At 42.5% G+C, this 19260-nt stretch overlaps 1 protein-coding gene across 50 annotated transcripts in view; it reads left to right on the top strand.

The window, feature by feature from the left end:
• Positions 1-19260, top strand: part of SCAPER (S-phase cyclin A associated protein in the ER) — a 521075-nt gene that overhangs the window by 10312 nt on the left and 491503 nt on the right. For 21 of the 50 annotated variants that reach the window (XR_011438966.1, XR_011439156.1, XR_011439026.1 and 18 more), the window contains exon 1: positions 17897-18043. The gene's annotated coding sequence lies outside the window, so the exon portion shown is untranslated. 50 annotated transcript variants of the gene reach the window in all.

Genomic DNA, 19260 nt, shown 5'->3' with positions numbered 1-19260 from the left:
CTTCCAAACACAAGCTGGATGATCCCTTGGTGAAAACAAAACAAAGGGCTCTTCAGGCATCATAAACATTGAACTGGTAGCTAGTGATACAGCTAGTGATGCAGGTGAGGTATAGTTATGATTTATATTCAGGAACTTAAATATGGTTTTTTGAAACTTCTTTTGGTTGGAGGAAGATTCAACTAAGAAATTACTATTTCTAATAATTTACTTTTTCTATTTTTTTTTGTTTGTTTTTCTTTCTTGTACCCTATACTAAATCCATCATTGGTTTTGTACACATTTTTCTTTAACTAAATCTCATCTTTATAGTAACAACTGTTGTTCAAAATCATAACCAACACACTAGCCTGTGGGATTCTTCAATGAAGTGTGTTGGGCTGCGGCTATGACTGAAAGTGTGGACTGAAAACCATGGGCTTCCTATACCTATGGATGGCTGATAGCCAAGTTTAAATTTCAGTTGCTGAATTTAGGCATTACTGAATTCAGAGCCTTTCTCTTATGTGAAAATTAGGGCACTGATTGGACAGTAGGATGCCTAGAATTGAAGTGGGATTTTTGGGAGTGTTTAGATTATTGCTGTCAGATAGCACCATTCAATATCCCAGCCCATCATGCCTCACACCATACCACCATCTATAGCCCTTAAATATCTTATACACCATCATGGTATCCCATATAACATTGCTTCTGATAAAGAAAAATCGCTTTATGGTGAAAGAGTTAAGGCAATGAATTGATGTCTATGGAACTCGCTGGTCTTATTATTTATTCCATCACCCAGAAACAAGTGATCTTATAGAGAGGTAGGATGGTCTATTGAAAACTCAGTTATAATGCTAGCAGGGAGATTTTTTCCAAGGTTGAGGTGCTATTCTACGAGATGTGCTATATGCTCTAAGTTAACAATCAAGATTTGGTCCTGTTTTTCCATTGCAAAAGTATAGGTTCCAAGATGGGAGTGGAAAGTGTACCTCTCACAAAACGCAAACTGGAAAATGCTGTTTTCTGTCCCCATGATTCTGGGGTGTGCTGGTTTAGAGATCTTGGTATGCATGAGAGAAATGCTTCTGTCAGGGGACACACTATGGTTCCACTGACTTGGAAATTAAGACTGCTACCTGGATGCATAAGGTTCTTCATGTCACCAGGAAAACAGGTCAAAAATGGTGCTGGCTGGGACGATTAATCTTTATTATTAAGAGGAGACAGTGTTACTGACAAACAACAGAGGCTTAAAGCGCTATGCTTGGGATTCACGGATTTCCTTGGGGTGACTCTTAGTACTGCATCTCTAGTAGTAAAGTTAATGGAGGACTCCAACAGTCTTGCATGGGCAAGACCATTAAGGGCTCCGATCTCTTGGGAATGGAGGTTTGGGTCATTCAACCAAGTAATGAAGCTTGACCAGCTGCAGTTGTTGGCTCTGGGCAAGACAACATGAAATGGGCACTGGAGGATGGAAGTTAGAAATGTCAGTTACAGTCTTATGACTACTTGCAGAAATAAAGATTATAGCATCTGCCTAATTTTCTCACTTGTTCTGCCATGCATATATTTAAATTAATTTTTCTTTTCTTTTCCATCCCTTTCTTCCAGGGCATGCTAGTCGTGGTTAGCTTTACAATTTTGTTCATGGATTACAGAATTCTGAGACAGCATCATGGTGGGACCATAAGAGGACTGAACATCATAGACAGATTCTATATAAGCTGGATTCAGCCACCAATGAGATTTGAGTTTATCATCCTTTTAGGGAGGGAGGGAGCACATTTTGATTTTATAAGGAACAGCTGCATTATGTTAATTGGCAGTATTTTTTCTTCTGGAAGATTAAGTATGGGAAGAAGAGTTTATGTTAATATTGGGCATGGGCTGTAAAGAAGTGAACTCTAGTGAATATTGTCACTTCTTTTCATCTAGCATCTGTTTTCCTTTTGATGATTGGAGAATTCCCCACCTCAAAGTCTGCCTGTCACTCTAGAAGCTGAAAATGGCATGTACTCACTTTCTCACCTTCGTTGTAGTTAGGGTATGGGTACATTATCTAGGACCCACCACTAACCAGATACAATCTCCCAGTACTCTATGTTAGGAGTAGGCCACAGGAGGACTGTGAGGAACTCTTAGACAGCAGCAACGTTGCAAGAAAGATGTTTCCTTGGGCAGCAGTGGTGCTTTCACTGACAAATTCTAGGTGTGAATTTTGGGTATTGTTTCTGGCTAGGTGGCCCTGAGCCTGAGACATGTTCCCTAGCCCTCCTGGGAACAACTCCTATATCATTTTTTGGTTTTCAAAGTTTAATTTTTATGTAATTTCATACTTAACAAAATTGTGAGAACAGTTACGGAACCATATACCCTTGAGAGAGAGACAGAGAAAGTTGGTGAGAGCAAGCATGGGGGACAATGCTAGGGCGAACGAGACAAAGTGTCTACAATTGGTAGATCTAAATAAAGGGAATATGGGAGTTTCTTAACTATTCTTGCAACACACACACATGCTTATTTTTTCTGATTCATTTGAGAATAAGTTGCAAACATAGTTCTGTACCCCTAAATACATCAGTGTGTATTTCCTAAGAACTTTGATAGTCTCTTACATAACCACCATACAATTATATAAATCAGAAAATGTAACATTGATATAACACTATTATTTAATCTTTACTCCATATTCAAATTCCTATGTCATTTAAATGAATTTCTTTACTGTTCAAATGGATCAGTGTTAGCTTCTGTGAACTCTGATTAATTTCAAGGTCTCAGATAGATATCATCTCCCCCAGGATGTGTTCCTGGACCCCAACTTTGAGTCAGGTGACTCTCTTATGTACACTTATACTACAGGGTACTCTACCTACCAGTGTGTTTATAACTGTTTTCCTGATTGTCTGTCTGCCTCTCCAACCTGAACTAAGCCATTGAAAAGGACAGATTTGTCTCTTTTTCGCTGGTCTGTCTACACTGACCAGCATAGTTCCTGATACATAGTAGATACTAATAAATATTTGTTGAACTGGATCTGAACACTTCAGTTGCAACTTAAATGAAATCTGTTCTAAGTTGAATTTGTCATATTCTCTCTTTCAGTTGAAAGCTGTATCTGTCAAGGTTCAGTGCAGAAAGTAGAAACCATTCCAGGTATTTTTTTTATTATTATTAAGTTCATAGTAGTTTACATCAATGTGAGATTTCAGTTGTACAATATTTCTTGACTGTCACCACATAAGTGCTCCCCTTCACCCCCTGTGTCCATGCCCCACCCCCCTTTCCCTGGTAATCACTGAATTGTTTTCTTTGTCCATGTACTTGTTTATATTCCACATATGAGTGAAATCATCTGGTGTTTGTCTTTCTCAGTCTGGCTTATTTCGCTTAGCATAATTCCCTCCAGGTCCTTCCATGTTATTGCAAATGGGATGAATTTGTCTTTTTATGGCTGAGTTGTATTCCATTGTATATATATATACCACATCTTCTTTATCCAATCATCAGTCGATAGGCACTTGGATTGTTTCCACGTCTTGGCTACTGTGAATAGTGCTGCAATGAACATAGGGGTACATATGCTACTTTGGATTGTTGATTTCAAATTGTTTGGGTAGATACCCAGTAGTGGGAGAGCTGGGTCATACGGTAGTTCTAATTTTAGTTTTTTGGGGAATCTCCATAATGTTTTCCATAGTGGCTGTACCAGTTTGCATTCCCACCAGCAGTGTATGAGGATTCCCTTCTCTCCACACTCTCTCCAACACTTGTTATTTTTAGTCTTAGTGATTATAGTCATTTTAACAGGCGTAACACTCCAGCTATTTTTTACAGGAAGAGATTTGTTGCAGGAAATTGATGCATATATGGTATAGGAGAGCAAGATCTAGGCCGAACCACTAGAAATTATTCTAGAAAAATATAGAACTATACCATCAGCAACATTCCAAGGTCATCATTTGTGTTATTCAAGACACATCCCCATAGCTTTGATCCAGGGGTCAGGAAACTGTAATCAAGAAACTGGGGCCCCTGCCACCATGGATGACTGCACTGCCTCTCAGCACTCAGAAAGCTGGAAAATGACCACTGGAATCCCACTGCAGAAAAAAATTCACATTTTCACAAGTTTTCTTGACAGTATAAGGAGTAAAAAGATGGCTTTAGACTTCTTCTTACTTCTGCCTGTCATATTTCATGAGTTCATCCTATTATCAGAAACTAATTCACATTCAGAAACCTAGTTGCAAAGTAGTCTGGAAAATGTAATTTTCAGTTATCTAGGCTTTGCAATGCAAGAAGATACCCTGTGGAGATTGAGTTGATCCCCAGTATGCACCACAATGGCATCCTCATTCATGAAGTTGCTGAAGCTAGACACCAGTGTGCAGTCTTCAACTCCTATCTGATGCCAAGATGCTCCCCTTGGATGGAGGTGGTAGCACCTCTTCTCCATGATATTAAGTTTAGAGGATTAATTCCAAGGAATGGAATGAAGTGCCCTTTGTTTGGTTCAGAATCACTGATCCTCTGAGCAGTTTCTGCCCCAGAAAATGGCAGTCACATGACCAACTTGGACTTCCTCCCTCTGGAGGTAGCGGTAACATACTAACTCATTTTCCAGGTACCCCATGACTTCTGGGGTCAGTGTGGTGGAAGGAAAATTGGGGAAACCAAAGCCCAGAGAGATGGGGAGACTTGTGCAACATAACAGAAAGAGCATGCACTTTATAGTCAGATGGCCTTGGATTTGAATCCAGGTCCTACCTCTTACTAAATGTAACACCTGGAGCAAGTTCCTTAGTCTCTATCTTGGTTTCCTCATCTTTAAAATACCTATCTCATAGGATTGTTATGAGGATTAAATTAGATAACACATGTAAAGTACAGGTACAGTAAAGTACATACAAAAAATGTTTGTTCCTTTATTAGTTTTCTATGACTGCTATAATAAATTATGATAAACGTAGTGGCTTAAAACAATATATATTTACTCTCATACAGTTCCGGTGGATAGAAGTTCAAAATCAGTTTCATTGGGCCTAAATCAAGGTGTTGGCAGGCCTGCACTCCCTCTAGAGAGGGAGAATCAGTTTCTTAGCCTTTCTGCCTTCAAGAGTTGCATTCTTTGGCTGTTGGCCCCTTCTTCCATATTTGAAGCTGGTAGTATAGCATCTTGCTTTAGTCCTCACATTGCTGTGTCAGATCTCCCTCTGCCTCCCACTTGTGATTTACAGTTAAGGCCTACTTGCATAATCCAGGATAATCTCACAATCTCAAAATCCTTAATCATATCTGCAAATTCCCTCTTATCATATAAGCTAACAACCACAGATTCCAGGGACCTAGATCTCTTTGGGAGCTGTTATTCAGCTGACCACAGTTCCTTTCATCACCAATCTTTACTATCTTTTTTAAGCCATTTGGTGTTTTGAGCAGTGTTGTCCAACAGAAATATAATGTGAGCCATATATGTAATTTTAAATTTTCTAATAGCCACATTAAACAAAGTAAAAAGAAACAGGTGAAATTAATTTTAATGATATGTTTTATTAACCCAATGTACTAAAATACTATCACTTCAACATGTACTCAGTATAAAAATTATTAGTGTAATTTTTTAATATTCTTTTTTCCTTATACTTAGTCTTTGAAATCCAGTATGTAATTTACAGTTACTGCAAATCTCAATTCAGACTAACCACATTTCAATTGCTCTATGGCCACATGTGCCTAGTGGCCACTGTATTGGATAATGCAGCTCTAGACGGTTGTGAAATTAAAAGGGTTAAGGGTAGGTTGGACCATGTACTCCTCACATAAAACCCATTTTTTAGCAGCTGTAGCCTTCACTTCATTCTGCCTATATCCACTGCTGAGATGATTACATCTGGCTCAAATCCTTGTCAGTGTGCCAGGGCTGCCACCAGTGAGTTATAAACACCCCATAGTACCAGACTGGGCACAGGATTAACATTAGGTTATGTATCAGGCTCCAGTCAAGAAAACATAATCCACCGTAGGTCTTAAAAGCAGACAGATTTTAATTTAGTGAATTATGTCAGTTGTTGAAAGAGCTGAGAAGTCAAGCAATAGAAAATGAGACAAACCACGGATTAGCAACAGTACACAGCTGCTGCTACCACTTCTAGTGATGGAGGGACAACATGAGAAGGTAGTATTGTTGGAAATCGGCATCACTCAAGAGCTAGAACCATGGCAAGGAGCTTGGATCATGAAGGAAGGGACTGTTTGGTGAGAGCTAGAAATATGGAGGAAACGTAGCCATTATTGGAGAAGTTGCCTGAAGAAGGAATGAGAGAGCAAAATATCCTGATTTTCTCTTCCTTCTACCCTCCCGTATTCTGCCAGGCCCGCCCATTGGCCAAATCTACCAGGAAGCCATTTGTCAAGGGATGCTGAGAAATGTAGTTCCCTGAGAGTCAGTGCAGAGCAGTGGAAGATCAGGGAATGAACCAAGAGCAAATAGGCAAATAATGGTCACAGTGCATACCTTTTGCTATTCAAAATATTTACATCCTATATTCCAACTTCATGCTTCTTTCTAACAGGATGCAATTATGCTTCACACAAATGAAGATGCCCTTGTCATCTCCTCAACATGGGTGAGATAAGTCATCACTGGCATTTTAAAGTCCAAGATCTCTGGGGAATTTACAGTCTTCCCCAATAAACCATGCTTTTCATGGTCTGGTGACATACGAACTAATTGGCAAAGTTAAATACCATCGACCATCTTTGTACAAAATAGTATAGGAAAAAGAGGAAAAAAGAAATAATTGGTTAATATTAATATACATAAGAAACATATGCATAGCTGTTAGTCATTTCTATAACTAGTCAAATGGGTAGTGTTGATATTTATCACTTCCTTCTTTCACTACTCATTCCATGCTTCCGTTGTCCTTAGTCAACACTTTGGCTAGTTGTGGTCCTTTACCGGGCAGTGACCCAAACCTTCATTCCTTAAGGATCTGAGTCCTTAGTGGTCTTACCTTTATTGGGTCTTGCCTTTATTGGATTCTTCTTTTAAACTTTTCTGTTGGAGATGGCAAAACAAAGAGGTGCCCCACTGATTTCCTTTGGGAACCAGATAGGGTCCTCTCTGTCCTCATTGTATAGTAGCAACTCAGATTTCCCTTTTTAATTGGGACAGCCTGCTTCATCCAGTATTGTAAACTCTCCTCTGGCTATTGGTTCACTGGCATTAGGGCCCTAGAATAGTCAAGCGCCAGTTTCAATTTCTCATTCAATTGGGCCATTATTGTGTATCCTCATGAAAGTGTACCTCCCTTGGGACTGTAGCAGATGAGGTAGATGCCTCTCTCCATAGCCCCTTGACCCACCTGAGTTCACCTGTGGCTGCCATAGAGAATTCCGTACATAATGGCAGCTTTCCCCCTTCTCTCATCCCTTCTTGTGGGCTTTCTCTGGCACTCTACCAAAGGAAAGGACAGCCCAGAAATGTGAGAGAGATTATGTCTCCTGAATTGGAGTTGGTGGGTATATGCTTTGCCTGCTCATCCTCCAAAAGGGCAATTCTGAAGCTCATTCCACACTGTTTTCCAGAGAGTTCTTGGTGAGATTGAGCTTCAGTTGCCTACAGTGGTCACCTGTTCTTCATCACACACCTTAATGACTTTTCTCCCTTCTCTGACTCACTTTCCTCTCTTCCACACTTGTGCTTACCGGGATCACCTCCCAGATAAGCTACTGCACTCAAGGCCCTGTCTTAGGACAAGAACCCAAACTAAGACAGGAACAAAGACCTCTAAACCAAAAGAGTCTAAGGTTGTGGAGAAGGGAAACTAAATTTTGTCAGTGGGCCATTAGGTGTAATAGTTTCCAGAACCTGGGTATTTTGGCTGTAAGAGAAACAGCACCATCTGTTGGTCACTGACTCAAAGCTTATATTCCATCCTGTAGGATAGCACTGAATTTCACAGGGTGTTGTCCCCCATTCCACTAATTTACCAAATTGGTTGTTCTCAGATGATGGGGTATATGATAAGATTAGTGAAATCCAAGTGCATGAGCCTGTTTCTCTTTCTTTCTAGTGAGATCCTTAGTGAGAAGCAACCTTGTATAGGATATCATGATAATGAATCATGGAATCAGAACATTCCATAAGTCCACAGATAGTGTTGCTGGCAGAACCATTTTGAATAGGGAAAGGAAAAGAGTGTCTATTTCAGTGAGGACAAATCTTTGCCCCTTGCTGATGGAAGAGGTCCAACATATTCAACATGTCCCCAATGCCCCAAGGAATAGTACCTTAAAAGGGGCTCAGTATTGGCCTCTGCTGTTGGCAGCCTGAACTTTCTGCTTTGGAGAGGAAAGTCCATGCTGTTGAGCCCAGGGATACCGTTATCCCTGCTGCCATGGCTGCTTGTACAGACCCACTGAACAAGAAGTGGAGTGGCTGAATAAAGAATTTGACCAACATCCACAGAATGGGTCATCCACCTGATTGCCGAGAGCTTTCTCTTTAGCGGATGCCTTTTGATGAGCACTCATATGAGAAGTAAAAATCCTCATACAATAGTCCAATAGGCCAATTTTGAGAGATCCATCTATATGCCTCTTCTCTAGATTTGATTGTTACCAATACTCCAATATTATTCTTTCCAAGTCTTTGAGCAATAGGCAAGACAATTAACAACTACCCACAATCCAAAGTAGGTCTGCACCTCAGGCCATGTCTCCTTCCAGGCAAAGTGGACATCAGATGTACTGTCCAAAGTTCTCCTCACTGGGAGAGCTGCCTTTCACCATTTTCCTTCAGAGCCACTCCTGAATGGAATGGTCATATTGCAGCAGTCTACTTCCAGCTGATCCCAACATATTGTGCAGACTCATCTTTAGGCTAGGCCCAGGTTTTTTTTCCTTTGACAGCTGGTTATGGAGAACTCCTCATGAGGCCCTAGAGTCCGAGCCACCTGCCCATGCAACTTACTTGTGTCCTCCTGGCTTGCTCAAGCATAATCTTTTCTATACATTTTTCTTTTTTTTTTTTCCTGAGGAAGATTTGCCCTGAGCTTACATCCCTGCCAATCTTCCTTTATTTTTTTTTAGCATGTGGGCTGCCAGCACAGCATGGCCGCTAACAGAGGAACATACATCTGTGCCCAGGAACTGAAGCTGGGCCGCTGAAACAGAGTGTGCCAAACTCAACCACTAGGCCACAGGGGCTGGCCCTATACCATTTTTAATTGAGGATAGTTTTTTGATATTTTTGCCCAATCTTATGGCAGTTTAAGATTGGCAGCTCAGATCTCATCAATCTTGATGTCGTCAAGATCCAGTCTCTATCAGAATCCAGTGCACTTCCAGCAGAGGAAGAAACTTGTGTTTCTTCAAAAACAGGATTTCATTATATCAAAACCTTGGGCTTCTGTGCTTTGGCTCTCTTATTGGTGTCCACCACAGAGTCTATCCAGTATCCTTACTTGCCACAGACACTTTGGCTCTTCCAGATTATTAGGCTTGTATAGCAAGGTAGCTTGTACAGCAGCGTGGACCCGCTGTAGAGCCTTTGCATTTCTGGGAATACAGGTTTCTCAGTAAACGGGTCAGAGAAATATACCCAAATGTGGTATATGATGCCTCCCAAATCCAAAGGGGCCCATCAAGATTGTGCCTCTTCCTTTGTGTTAGGATGTGCAAAGTTCAGAAACTTGTTTTTCACTTTAAGGCAAGGATTCTCGACCTTGATCTTGATATTTCGGTCTTGATAATTCTTGGTCTCGGGGCTGTCCGGTGCATTTCAGAATGTTTAGCAGCATCCTTGGCCTCTCCCCACTAGATGTCAGTAGCTATTCACTCCCTTACCCCAAGTTGTGGCAACCAAAAACGTCTCCAGACATTGTCTGTTAAATGTCTCCTAGGGGACAAAATCCCCTCTGGTTGAGAACCACTGCTATACAGGAATATCCCAACATTCCTTTCACTGACTTTTTGAGTCTCTGGCATCCATGTGTCTTACTAAGAATATTTGTTAATTCCTGTTCACCAAGCCAATCAGCATGATGCTATCAATGTAGTGAATCAGAGCGATGTTCCATGGGATGTCCAGATGATCAAGGTCCCTGTAAACTATACCGTGACAGAGTTTGAGAATTGACTTGGCTCTGAAGTAAGATTGTAAAGGTGTATTGCTGTCCTGACAGGTGAAAATTTGCTGCTGCTGATTTTCCTTGCTAATTGATATGAGGGGAAAATGATTTTCCAGATCAATAGCTATATACCAGATGGCAAGACTATGTTGATCTGTTCCAGCAAAGATGCCATATCTGGATCAGAAGCTGCAAGTGGAGTTGCCGTCTAGTTTTGACACTACCAAACTCAGGAATTAAACAGGGGTGTGATGAGAATCATCACTCCTGCATCTATCAAATCTTTGGTGGTAGCACTAATCCCTGCAATTTCCGTAGGGATGCGGTACTGCTTTTTGGCTTACTATTTTGTTAGGGAATGATAGCTCCAGGGGCTGCTGCTTGGCTCTCCCTACCGTAATTGTCCTCTCTTCATGGGCCAGGGAGCCAGGGCAGGGAATCTTCTAGTTGCCAAGTATGTCCAGTCCAAATATGCATTTAGGACCTGGTAAAATTACCTCGATGTGGGTCTACAGAACCCATTGAGCCCTCTGTGTGATGGACTTGGTTATAAATTTAATTTATCATATGATCACCCAAAGCCCTCAATCTATCCAGGGGTCCTCAAGGATTAGCATATATTCAGAGCAACGTCTAATAATCCTTCAAAAGTCTGGGTATGTCCCTTTCCTCAGTGCACACTCATCCTGTTAATAGCAGAGATCCTTTTGGGAAAGGCTTGGAGAAATATTTACAGTATATGGTTGTAACAAGGTTTCAGTGTCCTTTTCTTTTTTTAAAGATTGGCACCTGAGCTGAAAACTGTTGCCAATCTTCTTTTTTTTTTCCTGCTTTTTCTCCCCAAATCCCCTCAGTACATAGTTGTATATTCTTAGTTGCGAGTCCTTCTAGTTGTGGCATGTGGGATGCTGCCTCAACATAGCCTAACAAGCAGTGCCATGTCCACACCCAGGATCCGAACTGGTGAAACCCTGGGCTGCTGAAGCAGAGCGCGCGAACTTAACCACGCGGCCACGGGGCCGGCCGCCAGTGTTCTTCTTTAAGAGGACCCCATTTCTCCTCCAATCATTGGGCCCTGGGTATGTGGCACAACTTAGGTCTATGAATTAAATGAGAGGCTATGACTTCCTTTTGTGGCAACTCAAGTCAGGTTTCTGCACACTAGATGTGTAGTTTTCCAAGTCATATATATCAAGTAATACTTTGGTAGTCTGCCCATCTGTTTCATTCCTAGGGACCGTGTCATCAAGTTAGCACCCCCACACATCCCTGAGGGTCAAAACATTCTGATTACCATTCTGTCCCTGCTGTCCATTATGTAATCGTGCCCCCGTCTCTGATGGTTAAGTATTGATACATGGCTTCTGCCGCTCTGCCAACCTTCCCACTGTATTCCACAAACCCATTTCACTCATCCTTGGTCCAGAGAGGACAGCCATTGCAGAGCTTTCAAGGATGCCTGTGTTTCACTCACTAATGTTTTCTCAGTGCCTTAGTGTCCTCTGGGCCCTTCTAGGAAATATAGTCAGGAGGAGGGTGTGCAGGTTACACACAGTAAATCCACTCCAGCATTCCCATCACCTTGACACTTTCCTATATGACCCCGTGGCTTGACGCTTTTGTCTGAGACTCTTTACATTCCTATCTCCACATAAAGTGAGTGAAGTTCTGGCATCTCAGCTTCATTGAATGTAGGCCACTACTGAATCCTAGTTTCAGTCAACCAACCAAGTAAACCATTAGAGATGCTTTGCTTCCAGCTGCTCAACTTAGCACATTAAAATAAGCATCACAGGTGAGGACACCTGTATTTAAATTTAACCTGGTCCATCATTATATTCTATCTTTTCTGACACAACACCCATAGAATCTATTCCCATATAGTTTTGCAGGTTACTGCTGATGTGAATACACAAGATATTACTGTTGTTTGGATATATGTTTTGTTTTGTTTTGTTTTGTTTTTCTGGAATAGACCTTACAATTCTCTCCTGGGTCCCTGGATTTGACTTTAAAAAGTAGGTTTGGAGGTAATAAGGGGAGGATTTGGGGAGAATATATATCTCTTTGCAAGGCAACTGCTGCATACAGAATCTGTAAACAAGGGAAGGTCAGATTCCTCAGAGAGGAGAGGGGGCTCAGGGGTATTTAGGGGTCTAGTCTGAAGTCACCTCAAATGTCACCATCCTAAATCTCAGGGTCCTACTACTTTCCAATCAATATCCTAACTTTAATGCAGTGACTTATAAAGGCTGTGAGTTCAATTTCATTTTACTCTAGCAACTTGCAAAAGTAAATTTGGTTCTGATCCTCAGTCATGCTCTGTCCTTCGGCCATTAGAAATAAGAGATTTGGGGTGGACCCATGGCCAAGTGGTTAAGTTCGTGCGCTCAGCTTCAGTGGCTCGGGGTTTTGCCGGTTTGGATCCTGGGCGCAGACATGGCACCACTCATCAAGCCATGCTGAGGCAGCATCCCACGTAGCACAACCAGAGGGACCTACAACTAGAACATGCAACTATGTACTGGGGGGCTTTGGGGAGGAGAAGGAGAAGGGGAAGGGGAAGGGAAGGGAAGGGAAGGGAAGGAGAAAGAAGATTGGCAACAGATGTTAGCTCGGGTGCCAATCTTTAAAAAAAAAAAAAAAGAAAGAAAGAAGAGATTCCTTAGGCCACTGTAAAAACTTTCTGGTCTCTAATCATGCCTTGAGCTGAGAGTTTAAGTCCCTGAGTTTAGCATTTTCATTTTCTAAGCTGCCTAATGCTTGTGAAGTTGTCAGCCTACTCCACAGTCCTTGTAATTATCATTACTAACACATGGTAGAGTATAGCAGCTCCAAAATGTCCAATTTCCTTACCTTCATCTGACATTTTATTTCAAGCAACCACAGATACTAATTTAAGCAATTACAGTGCCATTGCCTGCCATGGATTACTAGAGTTCTATTTTACACTTGCTAGGAGGTGATACCGGCATTCAAGTTAAACAGGTGAGCAAATTAACCCCCTGGTGAACAATGGAAAGAGGTGATGTTATCAGAACCTCAAAGCCAAGGCTGTCAGGCAGAATCTAGAATCATGGAAGGAGATTCCCAGGGGAACTAGAGCTATGGAAGAGATGCACTAGCCACTGGAGATGATGCCTGAGAGGAAGCAAGAGAGGGGAAATCTTTTGGCTTCTTTCCTACTGCCAGAAGCAGAAAAAAGCAGAGAAGCCAGGGGATCCACCTGAGAGAGGTGAGAATGGCTGGTTCTGAAGCCCTCTGCATTTCAGTTCCAGTCTTATAGTAAACCCTAATTTTCACTTGCGTGAGTTCTCGTTCCTTGTTTTCAAAGGGATCTAACTATCAGAGTTTGTACAAAGTGTTTTGGAAGCCCATCAGTGGGAGCAACCAAGCATGCTGCAGCAGGGCAGGCAGGAATATCTGAGGTAGGTCCTATAGGTGAGTGGGAGTCTGCCAGGTGGCAAAGAAGAGCAGGAGCATTCTGGAGGGACTAGTTGTTGGAAGTCAAGAGGTGGAAAAGGACAAAGCAGCTGACGGAAAGGGGGCAGTTACATAATAGTGCCTACTTCATATATTTGTTGTGAGGTTAGATGATAAAGTAAACATTATAGCTGGTATAATTTGAGCTCTAGCTATATGCTAAGCTATTCTAAGTGCTTTCTAAAAATTGATTCACTTAATCACAGAAACCCGTTGAGGTATATCTTATTGTTCCATTTTACAGATGAGGAAAATGGAGTTCAGAGAGAGTCAGTAATTTTCCTAAGGTCATACAATTACATAATCTGACTCCAAAGTCAGAGTCAACTGCTGTGGGATACCACTATTCTATACTTCTATTGCATGTAATTATTCACATGGATTACATATAATCCATGCAAAGTGCTTCAGCATAAAGCCTGCCACATAGTAAATGCTCAATAAAAACTAACTACCTCCAGCTATTATTATAGCATAATGACTCAAAGAGGGGCTTTGGATTCAAACCGACCTGGATTCAAATCCTGACTCTACCCCTTTCTGGCTGTTTGCTCTAGGAAAAGTAAATCTACGGCCTTTGTTGATTTGTAAAATGGGATAAATTACCTAATTCTCAGGGTTGTTGTCAGATGAAATGAGGCCATATATATATATTGTCTTGCACATAGAAAATGCTTAGGCAAAGATAACTATTATTATTATTCCACTAATAAGGAACAACTTGGACAAAGGCCCAGGGTAGGGTGAGAAAGAGAGAGGAAAAAATGAATTCCAGGGTCTCAATATATTTTACTATGTGTGGAGAATAGGGTGGTTGAGGGAATGGCCTGGCAATGAGGCTGGAGAGGTCAACAGGCCTGATCTTCAGGGTCTTGTAGGCCATGTCAATGAGCCTGGAGTGATAGTAGAGCCAGTCACACAGCACATAGGACACGTGTATCCTTTAGGACAGGCTAGGATATGCTGCAGTAACAAATGTCACCAAGTAGCTGAGTGGCTTATAAAAACAAATGCTACATGTTCATTGGGGACCAGCTAGGGTTCTGTTCCATGCCATCTTCACTCTGGAACGTGGGCTGATGGAACAACTTCTCTCTGAAACAAACTGCTGGTCTTGTGGCAGACAGAAAATAGACATGGTGAACCCACCAGTTGGCTCTTAAAGCTTCTGTTTGGAATTGATCCTCTGCTCACATTTTATTGGCCAAAGCAAGTCGCATGGTCAAGCCTTCCATCAGTGGAGCTGAGGAAGGGGCATTTCATGGAGGGGCACCAGAATATTTGGCAGAGCAATAATAGGAACAGATTTTCTGGCAAAATATAATGAGTGGTAACAATTAAAAAATGGACAAAGGATTTAAATAGGTATTTCTCCAAAGACAAACACAAATGGCCAATAAGCACATAAAAAGATGTTGAACATCATTAGTCATTAGAAAAATACAAATCACAATCACAATGAGATACCACTTCACACCTACTATAATTGCTATAATCTGAAAACAGACAATACAAGTGTTAGAGAGGATGTGAAGAAATTGGAGCCCTCACATCCTGCTAGTGGGAATGTAAAATGGTGCAGCTGGTTTGGTAAACAGTCTGGCAGTTCCTCAAAAAGTTAAACCGAGATACCATATGACCCAGCAATTCCACTCGTAGGCATATACCCAAGAGAAGTAGAACATATGTCCACACAATTTGTACACATATGTTCATAGCAGCATTATTCATAACAGCCAAAAAGTGAAACAATCCAAATGTACATCAACTGATGAATGGATAAATAAAACATGGTATATTCACACAATGGGATATTATTCAGCCATAAAAGTGATTAAGTATTGATACATGCTACAATGTCATTGTACCTTAAAAACATTATGCTAAGTAAAAGAAGCCAGTCATAAAATATCACATTTTGCATTATTCCCTTTATATAAAATGTCCAGAATAGGCAAATCTATATATAGAGAAAGTAGATTAGTGGTTGCTTATGCCTTAGGGGATTAAGGGGAAATGGGCAAGTGACTGTTAATGAGTATGGGGTTTCTCTCCAGGGTGATGAAAATGTTCTAAAATTGTTGGTAGTGATAGTTGCACAACTGTGAATGTACTAAAGACCACTGAATTGAACACTTTACATGGGTAAATTGTGTGGTATGTAAATTATATCTCAATAAAGCTGTTTTATATGTATATGAGAAAGATAATAAGTGGTTTTTATTTTGTCCTGTTGATTATAAGAGGTTCAAGTGGAGGTGACGAGGTAGTTAACCATGTAGATCTGGAGCTCAGGAGCAGAAATCAAGACTGGAGAGACATATTTGGAAATCCAGAGCACAAAGATACTAACTGAAGTTATGTAAAAAGAAGCAATCACCCAGAGTGAGCATGTCCAGTGGGAAAAGAGAGGGCTTGCACCTATCCCTGAAGGAAGCTGACATTTAAAGGATGAGAGAAATAAGAGGAGACTTCAAAAGAGATGGAGAGGGAGTGGTTAGAGATGGAGAAGTAAGATCAAGAGAGTAAGAATGGAAGGCAAGGAAAGTGTTCCTGGAAGGAAGGAGTGTCAACTGATGCAGAAAAATTGTTAGGTCATGATGATAATGTCCATAAGATCTGCAGTACCTAGTGACTTTGGGAAGAATATTTCCTTAGGCTGGTGAGGCAGAACCCAGAGTGCAATAACATGAGTTAATACACAGGAGGAGTAGTTGAGGAATTGGAGACATCCTTGTTTAGATAATTGGAGAAATGTAGCTGCAAAGTGCAGATCTGTAAAGAGGAGAAAGAAAGCAGAGGTTGAAGTGGGGTTTGGTGTATTGGGTAGGAGATTTCAAAATGGGAGAGATTTTTTAAACGCTTATGGGAATGAAAAGGAGAGGAGAAAGGGGATAATTGATAAGAGGAATAAGGCCCTGACCGTGTTTTATGAAACTGCAGTATGTTCCCCACTCCATCCTCCTTATCCTACTCATTTGTTTACTGTAATGCTTGTCACCTCCCTGTTACCATGTAACTTATTTATTATGTTATTTATTGTCTGTCTCCACCTTGCTCCAAGAAGGCAGGGATTTTTTATCTATTTTGTTTTGTCAACAAGTAAGAGGCATAAATTGCAAGAGAAGCAAGAAGTGTTTTTGGGGTCTCAAGAATTGCAATTCCGGGAGCACAGATTCAGGTAGAAACCTAAATAGTGTCCCTCTAGAGAGTAAAAGTCGGGGGCTTTTAAAGGCAAAGAAGGGAGGTTGTATACAAAGAATTTTAACTGGCTTTAATTGGAGTTGGAGGTAGAGAGGTCGTCTTAGCCAAACATTGCTTGATTATTGATTCTATCTTCAGAAAGTTCACCATCCTCAGTCTTTGTGATCAGGATGTTGGTTCTCCGCTGACTTCTCAAACAATTGCTTGTAAAACAATTGCTTTTAAAACAATCGCTGTTTTGGCCGGGTCCAAGGTTCAAGACAGCAAAGCAGTTTCTCTGGAAAGGCAGGTCTGACTCCATTTAAAAATGGCTCCTCTATGGTCAATTTTGAATTTATTTATTAACTCCAAGCATCTAGAACAAATAGCAGCTGACATATGGTGGGTGCTTAATAAACATTTGTTAAATAAGTGAATGGAAGAGCAAGTTTTATGAAAAGTCAAGAGGGGAGAGGAGCCAGAACATAGCTAACTATGGTTCCTGCCTTCACAGCACTAATTATGAGGTAGATCTATTGGAGTCCATGACTTCCTGCTTATTGTGGTAACAAGGGAGAGGAAAGGGTAAATAGCCCGAGTTTCCCAGCTGGATGAAAAGTGGGAAGGGAGATATTCATTTGGTAATTATGATCTGCGTTGTCTTTTCTGTTTTGTTCAGAACTATGATTTAAACATCGTTATTTAATTCGTGTGTTTTGTCTTGTAAGTAGAGGAAACACATTTGTTAGATTTTTGTACTTCGAGCCTTCCCCGCCTGCCACATACGAGGGGCCGAATAAAGCCTTACCAGGAAGGATAAGCCGTGCTTGGCGTACTCCTGCGTGCTTTTCTGAAGCTTTTGCACAGGCACCGATTTTTTTCAGGCGGACTTCTAGGTCCTTAACCTCTGTGGGACTAACTGTGGTGATAAACTAGGAGGAGGGAAGAGACTCAGAGAGAACAAACTGAGTGCTGGAGAGCGGCAGTGCCAGCGCGGCCTAGCGAAGAGAACAACTCGCGAAAACCAACCCCGTCCCGACAACCAAAACGAACCCACGCCCTGCCTCCAGTCTCGGCGGCCCATCAACGCGAAGTGAGGTGCGCATGCGCGCGGGCGGCCGGCGTGTGTGGCCAAGAGCAGCGCGGCCGCGGCTGAGAGTCACGTGGGGCGCCGGGCAGCCGGCCCGCCCCGCCCCTTTTCCGGCGGGACGCTCGGAGCCGCTCCGAACTGCGCAGGGCCGCCGGGGGTGAGTGTCCGCGAGGGGCGCGCGTCGCGCAGACCCGGCCTAGGGCGCTGGCTGGCTGAATGCGTTGCGGGGAGCCATGGGGACAAAATGGCGGCGGGGTACGCCCTTTCGCTCCTTCCCCTCACCTGCAAGTAGGGAGGAGAGGGACTGGGATGGCTGCTGGGGGAGGGTAGTTGCAGCCGCTCGGGAGGGCCCGGGGGTCCTCCGAGGAGGCCTGGGGACGGGGGTGCGCAGGCTCTGGGCCTGCCCTGCGGGCTCAGCTGAGGTGTGAGGGACGTAGGACCCCGCGCACCCCAAGGGTCGAGGGGTGGGCCGCGGGCTGCCTCACCCCCTCAAGGAGGCGGCCCCGCGGCGCGTGTCGAGGCTTCTGGAATGTCCACACTGCACGCGCCTTTCGGAGGAGCCCCCCTCCCAGCCCTTCATTTGACAGCTGATCGCCATTGGCCTCTCGTTCTCGGCGAGGTTAATCACGCTTTCCCTGTGCCGTGACTGGTTTGAGCTCTGCCCAGGAAGCAGGGCGGGAACGGTCTCTCCATCTTACAAATGCGTAAACTGAGGCCTGAGGGGCGAAGAGTTTAACCAAGGCCTCACACCTGGAAGTAGCAGGACCTAGCCTTCTGCCCCTGGTAGTGCTGCCTTTCTAGCACTTCATTCGCGGTTCCCTCCGCCAGTGAGGGACGGGATTGTTAGAAGGCAGACAGAAAACTGCTCCTCGAGCAGCGCCTGCTGCTGTCAAGCGGCTCTCCTGAGATGCGGCCGCCTTCCTGAGAGCAGCTTCCTGTTGCTGGCAAACTGTATCCCTCCTTCTGTTTGCTCTAGTTATTTTCCATGAAAATAGCTGTTCGATATACTCATCTTACTGAATAGATAGTGATTCCGTACATGTGTTATAGTTTGCATATTGGTTTCACCAACATGAACTATTTCATTCTCATAATCCGAGGTAGGAGGATGGGATAGGCGTTATGCCCATTTTACCAATGGGGAAACTGAGGTTCAGAGAGGGCATTTCTTGCCCCCATGTCATCCCCCGGTGAATAGTGATCTGGGATTAAGCTTTCAGACTTGAATTTGGGGGTCTGACCGCTACCCCACTCCAATTTATGTTAGTGCTCAGGCTCTTGTATTTTTTCTGTTAACTATGACTTTTTCTCAAAATGTGTTAGGTGCAGATTGATTTATGCCGCATATTGAAATGATCTGAATAATAAATAACC

The sequence above is a fragment of the Equus caballus genome, chromosome 1, assembly GCF_041296265.1.
Source record: "Equus caballus isolate H_3958 breed thoroughbred chromosome 1, TB-T2T, whole genome shotgun sequence".
Taxonomy (NCBI): domain Eukaryota; kingdom Metazoa; phylum Chordata; class Mammalia; order Perissodactyla; family Equidae; genus Equus; species Equus caballus.
The sequence above is the reverse complement of the archived record's forward strand: the minus strand, read 5'-3'. Positions and strand labels throughout refer to the sequence as shown.